This window comes from Leopardus geoffroyi, chromosome A3, assembly GCF_018350155.1.
Source record: "Leopardus geoffroyi isolate Oge1 chromosome A3, O.geoffroyi_Oge1_pat1.0, whole genome shotgun sequence".
Classification (NCBI taxonomy): domain Eukaryota; kingdom Metazoa; phylum Chordata; class Mammalia; order Carnivora; family Felidae; genus Leopardus; species Leopardus geoffroyi.
This window is the reverse complement of record NC_059336.1, coordinates 5,532,535-5,543,160: the sequence shown is the minus strand read 5'-3', so window position 1 is coordinate 5,543,160 and position 10,626 is coordinate 5,532,535. Positions and strand designations below refer to the sequence as shown.

The following is a 10,626-nucleotide window of genomic DNA, read 5'->3' as shown; positions in this document are numbered from 1 at the left end:
GGGCACAGGGTGGTTCGATCAAGGCACGCCAAGGTCCTGGCGTCCTACGAGTCAGGCCTAAGTTGATTCAGCCTAGGCCTGGAAGAGGCTGAGCCTAAACAGGGTTTACGCTAAAGCCGGCATTAGTCCAGAAGATTCTAGAACCCACGGGGTTGGGTCTGAAGTCGGCTTTTGGCAAATGCACGTTCCAGGCCTAGCAAAGGGTGGGGGGAGGGGGGCGCTTAGCAGGGTCCGGGGCCGTGCACGCCGCTAGACCTAGAAAGCTCGGGTCTGAGCGGGCTTTCAGCAAACGCACGTGCAGGGGAGGGGGGGGGGAGCTGAGCAAACTTTCCACCACCAGGCACGTCCAGATCGAGCGCCGTCTGTGCCGCGTGCACTTTGGGCCTGGAGCCCATGCAATCTCGGCGGAGCTTCAGCCCCGGGCACGCACACCCTCGGCGTTTGGGGCGCCCCCGCTCCGGGTCCCACCCGACCCCGGCCCTCCACGCCTAGCCCCCAGCCCCCCCCTCCCCAGCGCCGCCCGCCCACGCCCACGTGGCACCAGCCTGTGTCCCGGAGGGGCCTGGCGTCCAGCCCCCCCGGGGCGGCCCCTCACCCGGGAGGCGTGGCCTGGCCGCCAAGCCCACCCAGTCTCTCGACGCGGGGTGGCCTCCGCCTCGAGCCAGCCGCGAGCCGTGTGCCGCCAGCTACCGCCTGCAGCTCGCAGGCCGCTTGGATGCGAGGGTCGATGCAGCAGCGCGCAGGCGCTGGGCTGGGCGGGAAAGAGGGGCTCAGCGTGCAAGGGGCGGAGCCAGGGGAGAGGGACGATGCAAGGGACGATGGGGGAGTTGGAGGGGGAGGGGCACCCTCAGGGGGAGCCGAGACCCGGATAGATATGGAGCGGAAATGGGGGCCACCTGCAAGGGGCACACGGGGGACGGATGGGGGGAAAGTATACGGGCACCTGCAGGGGGCGCGGAGAGACCCTAGGGGCAGAGTAGTCGGGGCACCTGGGTGGGGGAGGGACGAAGATGGGGGGAGGGGGAATGCACGAGGGAGGGAAATGGGACCTGCAAAGGGTGCCGAGAGACCCCGGGGGCAGGTGGATGGGAAGGGGGAGTAGAGGGACCACCTGGGGGGGTGCAGAGACTTGGGGTAGGAGCGTGGATAAGGTGGGGGCGTGTCAGGGAGGGAGAACTCCGAGGAGTTCGGAAGCACGGAGTGGGTAGATGGTCAGGGGCGGTGGATGGGCGGTGGGGGACCCCGTGGGGCGGGGGGCTCCGGAGGTTCTGGTGAGCGGGATGGAGAATGGCAGGGAGCCCAGACAAGGGTGGGGCGTGGAAGTCCATGGAACAGAAGGGGAGAGGTAGGAGGGGGCGCCGGGGAGGAGATAGAGGGGGCAAGAAGGAAGCAGAGCGGAGCCGGTGGAGCCGCTGGGGTTGGCGGGAGCGTGGAGGGGAGGGAGGGCTGGGCTCGGGCGGGAGTGGGAGCTGCAGGTCAGCTGGCGTCTTCTCCCGATCTCCAGACCTTCCAGACCTTACCAAGTTCTTTCCCCAACATCTCAGGGCGGGCGGGAGAAGGCGGGGGGAAAGCGAAGGAGAAAGGGACCAGGCAGGAGCGCACCGTGCGCCGCCAGGCTTTTCGCTTGAAAGGGCGGCTTGACTGTCGTGCGAATTTCACCTCAATAAATTCTTTTTAATGGAAATTAATAATTTTGATGGTCTCCAGAAGGAGTTGGTTGGTGTCTTCAGCTAGGTCCAAAATCGATGCAAGTTTGGAGCAAAGGGTGATTAAGAGAGTCTGCCGTACGTTGATTGTTTTTTTTTTTTTTTTTTTTTTAAGGTATGGTTTTACAACATTCCAGGGAATCGTCCTATTTTGTTTTCACTTTTTTCAAGTTTTGAATACAATTTTAATGGAATTTTCTTGTTTGCTGATTGCGGATAAACTTATTTGGATGATGGGGGGAAGGGGTTTTGTACGGACAACTCAGGAGAAGACAGTGTTGAGGAGAAAGCTCTGATGGGTTTCCAAAGCCTCAGAGGAGAAATAGTTTCTTTCTTTCTTTTTTTTTTTTAAGTTTGTTGTTTAATTAGAGATTGAGAGAGAGTGCCATGGGGGAGGGGCAGAGAGGGAGAGAGAGAATCCCAAGCAGGCTCCATGCTGTCAGCACAGAGCCTGATGCAGGGCTCGAACTCAGCAGTAATGCCTTTGTGACTTAGATTCTCGGATCGCCGGTTTTAAATACTATGTCTGGGGTTTCTGTTACAATAAGTGTACTCCACGGGGGAGATAGTTCTTTGAAGGTCGTGGGAAAATAGCGTGTTCTAACAACCGCTTTTAGATCATTTAAATGAGTTTTTCTGCTTGAACAATCCCCACCTACTTAGTGCCTTCTCTGGTAATTTTGCGTTATCGCTCCAACACTCTTGCAGCTAGAAAGTTTTGCCAGTGTTAGGCCACAAATTTGTGATTAGAAATTTCAACTACTGGGGCCCCTGGGGGGCTCTGTCGGTTGGGCGTCCGACTTCGGCTCAGGTCACGATCTCATGGTTCGTGGGTTCGAGCCCCGCGTCGGGCTCTGGGCTGACAGCTAGAGCCTAGAGCGGCCTCTAGAGCCTGCTTCGGGTTCTGTGTCTCCTCTCTCTGCCCCTCCCCCGCTCGTGTTCTGTCGCCCTCTCTCAAAAGTGAATAAACACTAAAAAAAATATTAAAAAAGAAAAGAAATTTCAACTACCAATTAAAAATGAAAATGTTAAAGGAGATATAAGGCCAAGTGGGAGGATGGCCATGGAGAGGGGAAACCAAGGTAGACTTGGAGGAGAAATGTAGGGGCTTAAGGAGAGACAGGGAGAGATGAGTGGGGGGGTAGGGGGGTGGCAAGGAGATACGGGCAGGAAGAGAGCTGCCTGGGTGGGGCGGGGAGGGTGACATGGAGGATGGAAGGGAGGCAGGAGGTAAAGCAGAAGAGACAAACCTACGGTTTTCTAAACTTTGCTCCTGAAGTGGGAAGTTGCCCCAAAGATTGTATTTGTTTTCTTTCCTCTTGGCAGACGTTCTTGGGAGCCACCAGGGGAAGCCATCTTGGAACCCATTAGGGGGCTTGCCAAGGAAAACCCCTTCGGAGCCTCTGAGGGGCCCTGTTTGAGGGGCCTCTGAGGGGACACCTCAGAAGGTCGCCTTCCTTCAGGAGGGTCCAGGCAGCCCCACTGACCAGGGAAAGGAGAGGAGCCTTTGCGAGTGGATCACGACGAAGGAAAACCACCGTCGGGGCCATGAGGTGGCCGACGTTGAAACAGCGTTTCCGGGCCAGGCTGCCAGCCTGACTGTGCCTGTGGATGGGGTTAAAAGATCTGGGCAACGGCGTTTGGAGCCGCCGTGTAGCCCGGACTCGATCCCAAGGCAGTGGGCACGTCTGGCAGTCTCTGGAAGAATCTGGAAAGTCAAGGTCACATTTCAGCAGTGTCGGCATCTTTCGGCTGCAACTGGCTGTAAGTACGCGCCGCCTCCGATCCCCGTTCCCTGTGGAATCTGAACTGACTCTTCCCCTCGGACTCCACAGACCTCCCTGTGTTGGCGGATAGCATTTGGAGGGAGACACCCCAGGAGGGAGATGCTGGCTTTCTGCCAAAAGGCCTGGGGAGCCCAGGAGACTAGAAATGTAAGAGGTGGGATCCCATTTGTCCCTGAGCCTGTGCAGCTCTTTCTGCCAGGTGGACTCACGATCCCTGCTGCTTAGGGCATCGAGATAGAGCATGAGGCAGGTTGCCTGCATTTAGTCTAGAATGAAATCGACAATTAACTCTTGGGCCCACGACCTTCTCGTCCAACCCACACTCCTCAGATCCGCCTCCGTTCCTTGCTTGATCTGCCCTCCCATGTCCCTCTTTCCAAACCTTTTTCCAGCGATTCCCGGTCCCCGCTCCATTATGACCCGCCTCCTGCTTACCCCTCAAGTGGCCTCGACAGACGTAAGCTGGGCTGTGTGTCTGCTGGGCCTCGAACCCGGAGCTTTGCTTTGCGCGTCGTAGGTGGCCCCCGGTGCGCCGGTGGCTATGGCATCCTCTCCCGGAGGCAGTGCTCCTTCACCTCCTCACGGTGCCCAGGGTGGTGATGGGCCAGCCCGGGTTCACCCAGTGCCTGTCATACAATTGCCAGTCACTTGCCTCCCCCTGATAGTGATGCTTACAATGCCTTTTGTCCTGGGTCCCCTGCCCGCCCGGCGGGTTCCTTGAAGGTTCTCGCAGCCCTCTGTAACATTGTCGTTTTAGCGTTTGGGGCGGTATTGTTCCCTGGGGGGCGGGAGGGGGGTCCGTGTCATCAGCCCTCAGTCAGCCAGCGTGGCTCCAAGCGGAGAAGGGTCCTGGCCGAGTATATGGTGCATAGCACACAAAATACAGCAAGTGGGGAAGGCCACGCTAGGGCTTGGCTGCGAGAAGCAGATGTTCGAGTACCTTCTGTTCAGACGGCTCTCTTGGCTTACCAGCATTACCTCCAGGGCATGCTTGCGACCAAGCAGGCATGTCCCACGTGTGGGACGGATATGATCCATAATGCTACTCAGAAATGTCATAGATTTTTTTTTTTTATGAAGTACCATTTTTATTAATTAGTTTTCTATTTTATTTTTTTTTTAATTTTTTTTTTTCAACGTTTATTTATTTTTGGGACAGAGAGAGACAGAGCATGAACGGGGGAGGGGCAGAGAGAGAGGGAGACACAGAATCGGAAACAGGCTCCAGGCTCTGAGCCATCAGCCCAGAGCCCGACGCAGGGCTCGAACTCACGGACCGCGAGATCGTGACCTGGCTGAAGTCGGACGCTTAACCGACTGCGCCACCCAGGCGCCCCAGAAATGTCATAGATTTAAACAGAGATAGGGAAACGGCCAATACAAAACTACCTTGGAAGTTAGAAATAAGTCAGGGTCCTGTAGGGCAGCAGGGAACGAGGGAGACCAGCAGGTGCTACCGCCGTCTTTCGAAATTCTTCTGTCTGCTCTGTGCTTCCCAAGTTTAGTGTCACCAGCCTTGCCGCTCAGCAGCTCCCTAGGCCCCTAACCTGAGCGCAGAATCTTCCCGAGGCACGTGGTAAGCGCTTCGGTGTCTGAAGTTCCCAAGGGGAAAAAGAGCTCAATGATGAAATGGTGGGAGAAGGGCTGGGATCGTCAGCAGCCTACACCGGGAAGGGGCCGTGAGCCGAGTGAGCTAAGCACTTGGCCTGAGTTAGCTCTCGAATCATCCGGGTAACCTAGGAGGGGGCGATGTCACAACGCCCTTTTTTCCAGTGAAAAGAACAGAAAGGCTAAGAAACGTGCTACTATGATCAGCTCAATTCTCAGGAAGAGGAGGAGAGTTAATTACTACTTTGTCCGATACTAGGATCGGAGAGGAGGCCCCAACTTTTTCTTCTTTCCACACGGCTGGCTGTTCTATTTATTTATGTTACCCTGAAGCCTGATGACAACTGGTATATGAACTGTGACTTAATCCACTCTTAATGATGCGTTGGGCTTCCCCTAAGTCATGAAGATAACTTGTACCCAAAAAGTACATAAACAGCCTAGCTCCTCTGCCTAAAGCGTTTTTGCTATCACTGATTTCAGCCAATGGGTGGCAAAGGAGTGTCCGTTTTCGAACACGCCAGCTAACCTGTTGGGCAAACGCTGTTTTTTATACGGATCGTTACACTTTGAACTTTGGTGTGAACACAGAGCGTATGTACTTTTATTTAACGAGCAGTTCGGAATCACTCATGGACTTGGCCACAGGGGTGAGGAGTTTGGGACACAGGAGGCACAGAAAAGAATTCTTAAAATTGTGTAGAATGTTTCTGAGAAGGGAAGAGGCAGGGTCCAAGCAGGGGAATGTGACTGTCGTGCAAACGTGTTCCAGGTGTTCCGGAACTCTCTAGAACTTTATCCTTAAAATTTCTGCCTTGTCCTGCTTGTACGAGAAGCAGCACTTGGGAAATAAATAGATCATAAGTAAAAGCTTTATTATATTTCGCCTGGTTAAAGGGAGTCTGAAAACAAACATCTTGGGGGAGAAATCTGGATATGCGTACTCCAGCCCATTAACGGTGGTTAATTTGGGGGCTGGGGGGCTGAAGGAGCCAATATGAAGGACTTTTTTTCTCTGCATAATTTAAGTAGTACCTGTGGCTAGTGCAAAAGAAGAGGTGATCTCCTGGGGCGCCTGGGTGGCTCAGTCGGTTAAGCGTCCGACTTCAGCCAGGTCACGATCTCGCGGTCCGTGAGTTCAAGCCCTGCGTCTGGCTCCACACTGCCTGTGCGGACGCCGCTTGGGATTCTCGCTCTCCCCTCTCTCTCTGCCCCTCCCCCGTTCGTGCTTTTTCTCTCTCTCAAAATGAATACATAAACTTGAAAAACAAACCGACAGGGGCGCCTGGGTGGCGCAGTCGGTTAAGCGTCCGACTTCAGCCAGGTCACGATCTCGCGGTCCGTGAGTTCGAGCCCCGCGTCGGGCTCTGGGCTGATGGCTCAGAGCCTGGAGCCTGTTTCCGATGCTGTGTCTCCCTCTCTCTCTGCCCCTCCCCCATTCATGCTCTGTCTCTCTCTGTCCCAAAAATAAATAAACGTTGAAAAAAAAAAAAAACCCGACAAAACCCAAAGAACGCCATCCCTAAATCTTCTGGCATAGGGCAGATGGAGAGCTCCTTTTTACATTTGTGTATTTCTCAAAGAGGTTTAGCACTAGAGAAAGGTCTAGATTTGGTGGCAGAGTTCGATCGTGCCCGGCTGTGTGCTAACCAGAGGCTGATACGCCGAGAACTGGAAGGCAGTGACGCTCGACACCCGTTGGCACCGAGGACGCTTCGGGGATGTCCTCCTTTCCACGGAAGTTGCTCCTGCCAAGGTCAGAGGTGAGCCCGAAGTCACGGCTTTATGCTCAGTTCCCAGGACTCACCTTACTCGACCTTCCAGGGCCATTTAATACCGTTGGCCACTCGCTCCTCTTTCCTACTCGGCTCTTCCCTCGCGTGTGTGACTATGTGAGCTTACACGGCAAAGGGGACTTTGCAGACGTGACGAAGTTAGGGATGTTGATGCGGGGAGATTTCCTCATCTCTAGCTGGGGGGGGTGGGGTGCGGTATCATCACAAGGAGCCTTGTAAGAACGAGGCAGGAGGGACAGAGCCAGAGAAAAGGACACGTGGTCATGGAAGCAGAGAGAGATGGGGGAGGGGGCGCTGCTGGCTTCGAAGGAGGAGGAAGGGGCCAGGAACTAAAGCGTGTGGACACCTCGGGAAGCTGGAAAAGACTGGGGAACGGATTCTGCTGTAGAGCCTCCAGGAGGCGTGTGGTTCTGCTGACTCACTTTAGACTCCCAGCCTCCAGAATGCGAGAGAACAAACGCGTGTCCCTTCAGGCCACTCGGCGGGCGGCTCCGTGTTACATCAGCAGCACGAAACTAGTACCCTTGCACTCGGAGACCCCATCCCTCTGGACCCCGGCTCCCTCAACAGGGTGGCTGTTCCTCTACCCCCTGCGGGACGGTGTTCAACCTTCCCCTCCCCGCGGCCTTCTTGACCTCCCTGTGGCTTTTTTGTTGTGTTGTTGTTTAAAAAATTTTTTTTTTAAATATTTACTTTTGAGAGAGGGAGACAGACCATGAACGGGGGACAGGCAGAGAGAGAGGGAGACACAGAATCCGAAGCGGGCTCCAGGCTCCGAGCTGTCGGCACAGAGCCCGACGCGGGGCTCGAACTCGTGGACCAGGAGGTCATGACCTGAGCCGACATCGAGTGATCAACTGACTGAGCCCCCCAGGTGCCCCTGATCTCCCTGTTTAACACCAAACCCCCGTAGTCCTTTGGCAGCCCCATTTTCTTCAGCTTTTGAATGTTGCTGGCACCTTCCCCCCAAACTGAATGCTCATGGTCTGCTAATGTCAAATGTTGCCAAAATGCCAGCTCCGCCCGGGGCCAGGGGCCTTTCCGTGTCACCTTCTGCTGTTTGCTCCCTCCCCGGGACTGGATCGACGCCCGCCACCTGTGAGGCACTCGCCCGCTGTCTGCCGAATGAATGAACACGAACGGAGAGTTGAGCAATCATTTTACAAAATAGTTTTACCTGGTCCTGCGAGCTGAGTGTCCAAAACAAACGAGCGGTGGGTTCGGTTTACCGTTCCGTTTCGCTGTCGATATTGTTTGACGTCAGAGGCGTCTGACATTCCTTCAAGATCTCCGTTTGTAGAAGGGGTAAAGGCCGCGTGTCACAATAAAACAGTATAATGTGGACTCCCCCCGACTGAGCTGAGAGTGTGTTCAGAGTTTACCTGGTCTGCCCAGGCTAGCTCTGGCTTTTGACTGACCCACGTCCCAAAACTCATTTCTACAGAATTAAAAGTCAGGATCGTTACTCTGGAAAGGCGAAGGGACGGTTTTCGCTCGGGGCAAGGGTCTACGTTTAGGGTGACAGAGAACTCGGGAGAGGCGGCTTTGCCCTCCGTGGTTGTGGGCTGTCTGCCGAGACACTGCTCTTTTTTTTTTTTTTAATGTTTATTTTTGAGACATAGAGACAGAATAGGGGAAGGTCAGAGAGAGAGGGAGACACAGATTCTGAAGCAGGCTCCAGTCTCTGAGCTGTCAGCCCAGAGCCTGATGCACAGAGCCTGACGTGAGGCTCGAACTCACGAACCATGAGATCGTGACCTGAGTGGAAGCTGGATGCTTAACCGACTGAGCCCCCAGGTGCCCCATCCGTGGCTGTGGACCGCCTGCTGAGATGCTGCTCTTCTACTGTGAACAGTCTGCTTTTCACTTGGGGGTCCTCAGGGCTGTGCTCCCAGCCAAGTATTTGTGGGAGGAGGGAAGGAAGAGAGGGAGGGAGGAAGAGAGGGAGGGAGGAAGGCGGGAAGGGAGGGAGGGAGGAAGGGGGGAAGGGAGGAAGGGAGGGGGAAGGGAGGGAGGGAGGGGGAAGGGAGGGAGGAAGGGGGAAGGGAGGGAGGGAGGAAGAGAGGGAGGGAGGAAGGGGGAAGGGAGGGAGGGAGGGAGGAAGAGAGGGAGGGAGGGAGGGAGGAAGAGAGGGAGGGAGGGAGGGAGGGAGGAGCGAACACTTCGGAAAGCAGCTGGAGGGGCATCTGGTGGCTCAGTCAGTTAAGTGGCCGACTTCGGCTCAGGTCATGATCTCACATTTGGGGGTTTGAGCCCCGTGTTGGGCTCTGTGCTGACGGCTCGGAGCTTGGAGCCTGCTTCGGATTCTGTGTCTCCTTCTCTCTCTGCCCTCCCCCCTCTCATGCTCTGTCTCTGTCTCTCAAAAAATAAATTGACATTAAAACATATATACAGAAAAGAGAAGAAAAGCAGAGGAAAGCTCTGGATGAGTGTGGCGGCGCTGGCCGATAAATGGGGGTCCCAGAGGCTGCCGCTGACCCGAGGGGAGAGGACTCTGTTTAGAGCCACCGGGGCCCGCGCTCCTGAGGCGGAGCCGTCCGCGTACTGCGGGTGGAAAGGGGACCCGTCTACGCGGTAACGGAGCCGCTCTGGTCAGAAGGGAAGAATTCACCTGTTTTGGTTTTGCGTTTGTTGTCGGTTTGTTGTTTGAAGGGGTGGGGCGTGGGGGGGAAGAGCAGAGGGGAAGGGGGCACAGGGAGGGCCCAGGGATCCTGGGAGATGGCTCGAACATCGCTTACAGGGCTATGTTGGTAAACGACAGGCGGTGGGTATCTCCTCCCAACCGCCAACGAGCTCTGCACACACAAAGGCCTTGGGCCATGGTTTGGGGTGTGCGTGTGTGCGTGTGTGTGTGCACGCGTGCAGGCCGGGCCCCACATCTGTGAGGTTGCACGGAATTAGCCCGAACTGGGAGCTTGGGCACAGAGACCACCATTAGGATTCTGGCTCTGTTTCTCAATTTTTGGTTGTGAAAATAGTTATAGGTTCACAGAACGTTGCAAAAAAAAGTCCCCTTTGCCCACTGTCCCCAGACGGCGACATCTTCCGTATTTACTGTGCAACATCACACCCAGCACGCTGACGTAGGGGCAGCTCACTTTATGTAGAGTTGCACCCTTACACACACTCCTTCGTGTGCACGCGTGTGTGGTTCTGCGGCACGTGTAGATCCGTGTAGCCAGCAGCGCCGTGCCGGCCTCCCTGGGACACAGCGACCTCTGCGAAGCCTCCCGCCGACTCATCGAGATCGGAAGGCCGTCTGGGCTCCTGCGCTAGGCCCGATGTCACTGAAATAACACTAACTGGATCCTAAGTAGCTCATGTTCTAGAAGACTCTCAGCTCGCAGAATCAGGGGGTGCCCAGCCCTCCCTGTGCAGGAGGCAGCTTCTGACAATGGGGCGCACTGGGGCCGGGGACTGAGGTCAGGTGTCCCCGGGGACCGGGAAACAAGGCCTCACGTTGCCGAGCCCCACGGAGGTGCCACGTGGGCAGATCGACTTCCCTGGACCCCAGAACCCTACCCGGTGCCCCGTGGCGGTGACTGCTTACACAAGGCACCCCAAGGTTACGGATATGTTCTGGATTAATCACATATTTTTAAATGCAGAGAGTGGGAGACAAAGCCATTTGCCTTTAGGGACCAGGCGAGTCTCTGACCCTTGGCCGCCAGAGGCGGGATCGGTGTCCTCCCCCAAGGGGATTAGTGCTCCCAGCTCATCCGCAGCCAC

At 55.8% G+C, this 10,626-nt stretch overlaps 1 long non-coding RNA gene across 1 annotated transcript; it reads right to left on the bottom strand.

Annotated features, from left to right (window-relative positions):
* Window positions 1–3,030: 3,030 nt before the first annotated feature.
* LOC123579615 lies at window positions 3,031–5,548 on the bottom strand. The gene is made up of 3 exons (XR_006702849.1): window positions 4,883–5,548; window positions 3,929–4,119; window positions 3,031–3,414 (listed from the first exon to the last, which is right to left on the bottom strand). It is a non-coding gene; the product is annotated as an uncharacterized LOC123579615 (long non-coding RNA).
* Window positions 5,549–10,626: the final 5,078 nt, after the last annotated feature.